The sequence below is a fragment of the Marmota monax genome, unplaced genomic scaffold (genome assembly GCF_021218885.2).
Source record: "Marmota monax isolate L192 unplaced genomic scaffold, Marmota_monax_Labrador192_F-V1.1 WCK01_AAM20220418_F8-fsc00006, whole genome shotgun sequence".
NCBI lineage: Eukaryota > Metazoa > Chordata > Mammalia > Rodentia > Sciuridae > Marmota > Marmota monax.
In genome coordinates, this window is record NW_026693712.1 from 3,358,736 (window position 1) to 3,367,877 (window position 9,142).

Genomic DNA, 9,142 nt, shown 5'->3' on the forward strand with positions numbered 1-9,142 from the left:
GGAAGAAAACAATTGCTGTCAACATTTTTACTCATTAAAGTTTTTGGAATAAAAGCATTCAATAAACATTTACAGTTTTCAATAGTTTTTGTCATAAGAGGTTTTTCCAATTTGTGTTTAATATCTTTGAATAATTTTTTTCTTTACACTCAAAGATTCTGTTGAAGTAGAGGTTTTAAGTAATTACCAAGGAGCTAATCAAACATTTGACTCTTCATATTTAAAATTTTAACATTTTCTTTTCTTAGAAAATGATATTAATAATTAAAATGCTGAACAAGTTTAAAACAATTTTTAACAACTTCCATGCACTGTACACGTTCTCCTGTAAATATTTGGACTTTTTCTCTGGTTAAGAGCAAATAACTGCCTAAAGATTGCATTTGTTTGAACTTGAATCTATTTCACTAGAGTTCAGGACTCCATAGCTTAATATAGTCATTTATTATCATTGAGGCAGTTTTTCTTAAATGAGATCCATTTTTATTTTCTTTAAATTATTGTCCTATGTACAATTGGCATCCTCAAGCATTTTATTCCTTTGACTTAGCTTTCCATCCCTAAAACTTTTTGTCGAACAAGTACAATTTTCCAAAACTTAATGAAGAAAAGAAAATCCTGAAACCCTCTACAACTTAGAATTCACAATGAACTTTATTCAGAAGATTTTCATGTGAAAATCATGCTTCTTCAATGTCTAAGGAATATTTGGGGAGGCATATCCAATCTGCCTGGAAAGCATTACAACTTTTAAAAATTGATTAAGTTGACCTTAGTTTTAAAGAATAAATAAAAGCAATTTCTTGGTAGCTGATTTTGAGGAATTGAGATAAGTATTTCAAAATTATGATTCAGGTTTCTTTGGAAGACAACATTATCTTTTTGTACTGAAAGAAAAAAATGGATGGTGTATTTACAAAGGACCTAGCTGTCCACTCTTATTAGTATGAGCTAGAATATTCAATTGGAATAATACTCCTAAGAATGTTAAATTACAAAGTTTAAATATCAGCAATTATCCTTGCACAGCTGAAAACATTAATGGTTTAATGTCAGAACAGAAACTACATTCAGGAGCACAGAGTAAGATCAATTGTATGTATTCTAAAAAAATTTCAGGGTGTTTAGATAGCACAGAGTTTCTAATTTAAAATGAAAGGAAACACTTTTCTTCCCTCTGCATTTTCAAGTCTTTTCACAACAACAACAAAAAGGAACAGAGAAGAACACATTCTATCATATGAGGAATAGGAAAAATATTACAAACAAATATTTTAAATCATTTGCCAAATATTGTTAAATGATGATCAAAATTAGTGATTAGGAACAGTGTATAGATGTCCCCAAAGGTCAGATGGTGTCCAAACTAATGATGATCAACTAGAGCAATTGTAAGATCTAGAACTAGATCTAGAATTAGATCTAGGTGTTGTCTAGAAAGATTAAAAATGTCCCAACACAGAGTTAATTTTATATTTCAGAATGATAAGGAAGTTAGAAAAAAAGGGATAAAAAGTATATCAAAATGGAAGAAGAAGGAGGAAGAAGAGGAGAAGGAGAAGGAGGAAGAGGAGGAACAGCAGAATTCAACATCAAAATAGAGGCTGCAGGCTCCTTCAGCTTCTTAGATTCTTCACAATCTTTAATCCACACCAAGCTCATTTTGACTCTACATGTTTTTTCCATAAGCAGCTATTAGCATGCTAAGAGGAGCAATGTTTTATAAAAGGGTTATAGGCATATACTTAGTGCCATAAACCTCAATATGTCATAGAATTGCATATAGAAAGTTGGAGAGTTACATGTAGAGAAATATTAAGGTGAGCATAGGCCCCTCAACTTTTCTCTAACACAGATGCATGTAGATAATCTGTGTACATTGAAGCTAAATTCTTTAAAAGAGGATCTGACTAGATAAGCACTCTGAACATGCTTCAAAAATGAGCATGTACATGCTTATGTTATATACTTATGGATTAGTCTAAAATGGGAATTACAGAATGCCTAGTGTTTTAGTCAGCTTCTTCATTGCTGTGACTAAAAGATCTGACCAGAACAACCATAAAAAGGAAAAGTTTATTTGAGGGCTCATGATTTCAGAGGTCTTCGTCCATAGAAGGCCAGCTCCATTTCTCAGGGCTCGAGATGAGGCTGAATATCATGGTAGAGTGTGGGGCAGAGGGAAGCAGCTCACATTATGGTGATCTGAAAGCAGAGAGATTCCACTCTCCAGATACAAAGTCACGCCCCAATTCCCACCTCCTCCAGCTACATTCTACCACTTCAATTACCACTCAGTTAATCTCTAGTAGGGGATTAAATCGCTGATTGGTTTAAGACCCTCACAACCCAATCATTTCTCCTCTGAACCTTCTTGCACTGTCTTACACGTGAGATTTTTGGGGGACATCTCACATCCAAACCATAGTGCCTACTTCCTTTAAGTCAAGGGTGGACAAGCCTTTTACTTAAAAAGCGAGATAATATATATTTTATGTGGCAATAGCTTCTGTAGGTCATAGTATCTCTGTTGAGATGCTCAATTCTACAGTGGTTGCATGAAAGTACAGTACTTAAATAAATGGCTCCGGTTAGATTTTACAAAGTCTTCACTTCTGGATACTAAAATTTGAATTTCACACTTCTTTGGATTGTTTTCTACCATATACATATTATAAAAAAACATTCTTAGCTTACCTGCCATACAAAGAGTCAACAGGCTGGATATGGCCCATGGGTTATAGTGTTTGCTGATCCCTATAGTAAGTACTAGGAAATACAGCAGGTTATCTCTAGACCTGGCAATTACACTGGGAAATATGCACACTAAGGTTCAAGACATGCAATAGAAGTCTGAAAACACTCTTACATGCTAGAAATGCAGATATAAACCAAAGGCCTTTGTTCTCTGGAGATCAGTTCTGAGTATGAAACCAGCTCTCAACTAAGAAACCAAAAGGGAGAAGCAAACGATCCTCCAGATGTGTCTCATCAAATAACCACAAAAGCTCTAACATAAAAACCATTCATTAAAACATGCTTGTTATAAAAGATTAAAAAGAATCTAAAAAGAGATATGAAGAAGAGATAGCATAAAAAGAATTATTTAAGAAAAAAGTGAAATCAGAAAAATAGAAATTAAAGATGATATAATCACTTTAAACTTAAAAAATGGGAAAGAGATAAAAGCGTACAAAGAAAGGAATATAAAAGATACCATTGAAAAGTGAGCTTGTAGAACTTAGGACAGAAACCTAAGTAACCAACAAAAGAATGTTCTAAAAGGCATGTTTAAAAGTCTCATAAAAATCACCATCTTTGAAAGCAATGTCCAAAATGAAGTAAATCACATAAGTATAATAGTAAAAAAAATGAAAAATAAAACATGCATATGACTTTGAAGAAAATTGTGGATACAGAAAAGGATATATATAACTTGTGTTTCTATGAACAGAACACATTTTGTAAAATTCAAGTACACAGTTGAAATAAACTTTTCTAAAATACTACAGGCTTGACCCTACAGACTGAGTTTCATAATGTTCTGGGAAAATTGATATGGAGCGACTGATATAAATGCAACTTTCTTTTAAATTCCTGGTCTGTAAGGATAAAGGAAGAATCATGGGTAATCATGAATAAATGAAGAAAATTATAAACAAAGAGGAACTTAAAGTGGTCTTTGGACTTTTTCAACTATTTGATAGTAGAAATAGTGTAGAAATATTTATACATTTCTAAGGAAAACTAAGAATAATAAATTTTTATTGAGTAAAGTAATCCTTCATATTTAAAGTAAAAGGCAGAACTTCTTACTCCTGAAGAATGAAAATTAGCCAAACAAGTAATAACACAAAGCAAAGAACTTAGGAAAACACAAACTGTAGAAAGCCATAGTCAGAGCTGAAGCCATCGATACCAAGACTGAAGAATAAAGCACTAAAGCCGTTACAGTTATATAAGCTAATGTGAATGTTATACTTTTGGAAATGTTAAAATGACAATATAATTAAAAATGGAGGCTAAAAGAGCAAATGTGGGAGGAAATATGAGTGATATTTCCTCATGTTTCTTAGCAGGGAGTCAAATATTTTTTAAAAAACTGAAATATACTAGTTAAAAATATTCCTCTTTTGACATGCCAGTGCTCAGAATTTCACCTCCCTTGTATAATTTCTCAGTATCTGTCATTAGCTATGTTCCATGAAACATAAAAAAAGGAAAATATCAGAGATATTTGATGGATAATTTTTATATATGAACACTCAAACCTGTACATTCCAACTGAGAAAGTTCCTGTTACAAGTCTCATCTTCCCAGAGGTGGAACAAAGAGCACTTGTTTCTTACTCACCTCACAACTAGTGTATAGGCACATGACCCAGAATCCTCTAGGCAGAAGCATTCCTGAGTCCTCAGGTGCAAAGGAAGAAATGTAATCAACTCAGCTGTGTTTAGCTGTGCTGTTGTTGTTCAGTTGGTTGGTTGGTTTAGAATGGATAACCAAAGATGCATCTAGATTTTGTTATTGCTTGTCATCAAGTTACATTCCTGGTATCTCAGATGGGAATGACAGCAAGGGTTAGTTACTTCTTAATCACACTGAACCTTTGATATGGTTCTGCATATTTTTCATTGAATTTCAACCATGAATTTAGTCCTACAACTGTTTTGTAATATCTTTTAGCATATTGGCTATTTTTGCTAAAAAATGAAAAAAAAACCTAAATTTTGTTACACACAATTAAAAAACTGTCTATTATAAGTAAATCTGGCATATATATATATATATATATATATATATACACACACACACACACGCACATATACATACACATAAATATATACATACACACAAAACATTGGTGTAAATGAACAGTTCCATTAAATTAAATTTTTATTATACATTTAAGAAATAATGTTTTTGGTGGGCTACTCATCACGTATGGGTGTCCATTTGTGTGCCCATGAGTGTGTCTGGGTGTCTGTTATTTAAGCATCGTTAGAAACTAGACCACTATTTGAATAAGCTTTTTATATTTCTTATGTATTCATAGTTTACTTATGTTTCTGAATGAAAATGGAAAGATATAGTCATAATTACATATGACTATTCCTTATCACAGTAAAAATTAAAACCTGAATATATATATATATATATATATATATATATATATACATACATACATATATATATATGTATGCATGTATTTTATGTGACATGGCATTTCAGAAGAAAAATACGACGATTTTACTTTTATTGTTCTAATGTTCCCATCCTTTCCTCTTCATAAAGAAACTAGAAAAAAGGAAAGAAAACATACAATTATCTTCTTTTCAGATCTCAAAAAGTCATGAATATCTATAGTGGCTTATCTTCCACACTAATATGCAATGCTAAGTACTCCATACCCCAGAAAAACCTGGGAAATTGCACTCCACATAATTATGCAAATAGATTTTTTTAAGAAAAAGTAAAAGCAGAAATGACAATATGCTAATATGGTAGCAGCAATGAATATGATGAGGATTATTAAAAACAAAGTGTCTGTTAATGCCCAGAGCCTTCTTTTTACTTAATATTTTTTCATGACACACATACCTCCAAAGAAAATATTCAAGAAAGACCCAAATCATAATTACATAATTAGACTTTTTCATCTTAAAATCCTTTATATACCTCTAAAATAAATATTATAAGTAGTATATAGTATTATAAAGAAAGTGTTTAAAGAAACGATGCGTTGATTGCTATTTGCTACATATTCTATTTAATGAGCCAGAACTACAGTGTACATGTGTGCCGTGTGTCTATTTATTATTATTATTATTGTTATTATCATGGTGGCTTTTACTAACCTTAATTAAAAATCTCCATAAACTGTGTCTACCCCATCATACAGACTACAGCACAGGAATACATATAACAAAAATTAATATTGAAAGTGGTGAATAATTTAGACTACTTGCCAAAGAAATGTTTTAAAAGAAAGCTTTCAAATGGAGATAAGCCTTGTAAAAGAACATCAGAGATTAACTATAGCTGCAAGCTCTTTGCTCAGCCATGTGAATGTGTTGTTTAATTATGGATCAAGTTCAGTCTTTAGCTCCTTGACCACTGTGGATTATTCTTTCCATTTTCTTCTATGAGATCACACTCAGCAGGGGTGGTAAATACATCAAAACTTGATATTACTCACCTGCCTGTATTCTCTGGAAAACATCAAAAACGGGAAAGAGGTGTCGAAAAGGAAGCCTTCAGAATACTTTGATTTTGACTAAAAAGAGAAATTCAATTCTTATTATCCAAAAACAAAATGTAACTCACTCTGAGAAAAAAAAATTAGAACCATAGATAATTTTTGGTGGGGTCAGGTTCATGAAAAAGAACTTGACTATAATACAATAATGAAGTTGCACTTTTGTTGACATTCATAGTTCAAAGAATAGCTGGATATAGTATTTGCACAATTGTAACTGAGGGGCAAATGATCACCACCTCTTTGAAAAAGACCACACCTGGAAAACAGAATTGGGAATTCAAAGGAAAAATATTTTACTTCAAAAATCAAGAATTTCTGGATTCTAACTAACAGTAAATAATAGTAATCAGCTCATTTATTTTTTTCAGAAGCAGGCAACCTGTGTGAAGTATAGATTTTAAAATGGGAGTAAGATAATATGTGAGCTCTCTTTTCCTTACTAACTAGATTTAAGTTTTCTGGTCAACTTGACTGGGAGGGGCTTCCCTTTCACAGCTACAAAATGAAGTGGCTAACTGAAGTCCCAGGCAAACCAAAACTACTACGATTCTAAGAGTGTCTGAACTTGTCTGTAATTCTTCTCATATTCTCTCTCCAATCAGGTGTTTGTCCTCCCCATTTCATTGAATCTATGCTTACTAAGATACATAATATAACTTTCACATTGTTAAATGCAATGATTCATTCTCAGAACTACTACTTGACATATCTCCACTCTCTCCACCCTTCTAACCTGTCTTTTCTATTCTCATTTAAAAAGCTATCATGATCTTTCTCCTTCTTTATCTCTATTTCTCCCTCTTTTTCTTCATTTTTCTTTCCTTCTTCTTCAACAGTATCAGTTTAACAAAGTTCTATATTTTTTATTATGGCAATGATTAAGCATATGCAAAATAAGTAGAATAATATTAGGAATCAATTTTGAATCTCTATGGACCTGTCATTTCCACAAAATCATCATTTTATATCACTTTTAGTACTACAATACTGACAAAACCCACACTCATTATTTTGTAATATTTTTGAAGTGAAATTTATATTATTTGAAATGGAAAAATGATAGCTGTACAATTTGAGAAAAAAAAAATTACATAATCTCACCTCTCTATCACTATGCAGAGCATCACGTATCAGAGCAAAAATCCCTTGTGTTCTCTAGTCAAACCTCAGTCCCCAAGACAACCACTTGTCTGATTATTTAAAACAATGGAAGAGTTTGGCCTCTTACAGAGTTTTGTATGAGTCACAGAGCATGTACTTTGTTGTGGCAGGCTTCTTTGACTCCTCACAATGTCTGTGACATTCACCCACATTGTGTATATGAATAATTCATTCTCTTTTTGAAGAGTAGTGCATTGTGTTAACTTCTCACATTTTCTATTGTGGATACTTGGGTTGTTTCATCTGGGATTTAATGAATAAAGTTACTATGAGCATTTTTGTGCAAATCTTTTTGTTTCTATTTCACTTGGATATACATCCAAGAGTAAAAATTATTGGTTTAATGGTAGATGTATACTCAATTTTAAAATAAACTCTGAAAACTTTTCTTCAAGGGATTGTAATAGAGTACATTTCCAGGAATGATATATTGTGGGTCCATCTCTCCAACATTTGGTATTGTCAGTTGGGTCTCATTTATTGAATATAATTTACATACAATAAAATTTGTCATCCTATGAGTTTCATAAAAGCAAAGCATTATTAAGCACCATTCCAATTGTGCTATAGAATATTGCCATCACTCAATAAAGTGCCCTTGAGCTCCTTTGTATTAAGTTCTCCCTGAATTTCAGATCCCGGTAACCACAGATAAGAATCTAGTCCTGTATTTTTTTCCCATAACGTCACATAAATGGAACAATCTAGTAAGTCTCCCCTTGTATCTGCCTTCTTTCATTTAGCAAAATGCAGTTGTAATTCATCCACATCATTGCATGAATCAATATTTTGCCCCTTATATTTACTGAGCAGTTTTCAATGTAATAGTTTTCCATTCACCTGTTGAAGGACCCTTGTGTTGTTTTCAGTTTCACCAATTATGAATAAAGCCACTATAAACGTGCATTCAGGATTTTATGTGAACATAAGTTTTAATTTCTCTTGGATAAATGCCTAGCCCTTGATTATAGGTTGTGCAGTAAGCATATGTTTAACTATATGAGAAACTGCCAAACTGTTTCCAGAAGCAATGGTACCATTTTGCATTTCCACCAAAAATGTGTGAAGGTTCCAGTTGCTCTCTAACTACACCATCACTTGGCATAATCAGTGTAATTATTATTTTTAATTTTTAGTTATTTTAACAGGTGTGAGCAGTATCAGATTATGATTTCAATATTATTTCTCCAATGACTGATGTTTATGTTTCCTTTGATATCTGCACATCTTACGTGGTGTTCAATATGTTGTCCAGTTTTATTAGGGTTTTGTATTCTTTACATAGTCTAGACACACATCTTTTATCAGATATATGAGGTAAAAAAAACTTTAACACAGTCTATGGTTTGCCTTTTCAGTATCTGAACAATATCTTTTATAAAAGAGGATTTTACAAACTCTGTTGAAGGCTAATTAATCAATTTTTCATTTTATGGATTGTATTTTTGTTTGTTTTGATTTCTGTTGTTTTGTCATATCTAAGAAATCTTTGCCTCACTAAAACTTTCTGTTTTGCTTATTTCTGGGAGTTATATAGTTTCAAGTTTTAAAATTATGATTTAACCATTTCTAGTTGCTTTTTGTATAAGATGTATGAGAAAATATTCCAGCTTTGTTTCTGAGTCTGACTTACTTCACTGAGCCTGGTTTTCTTCATTTCCATTCACTTACTGGCAAATGCCATAATTTCAATTTCCTTTACAGGGTTCCACTGTGTAT

The 9,142-nt window shown here is 32.1% G+C and overlaps 1 long non-coding RNA gene across 1 annotated transcript; it reads right to left on the reverse strand.

Annotated features, from left to right (window-relative positions):
- Window positions 1-5,180: 5,180 nt before the first annotated feature.
- Window positions 5,181-7,538, reverse strand: LOC131424778 (uncharacterized). The gene is made up of 3 exons (XR_009228315.1): window positions 7,364-7,538; window positions 6,200-6,277; window positions 5,181-5,298 (listed from the first exon to the last, which is right to left on the reverse strand). It is a non-coding gene; the product is annotated as an uncharacterized LOC131424778 (long non-coding RNA).
- Window positions 7,539-9,142: the final 1,604 nt, after the last annotated feature.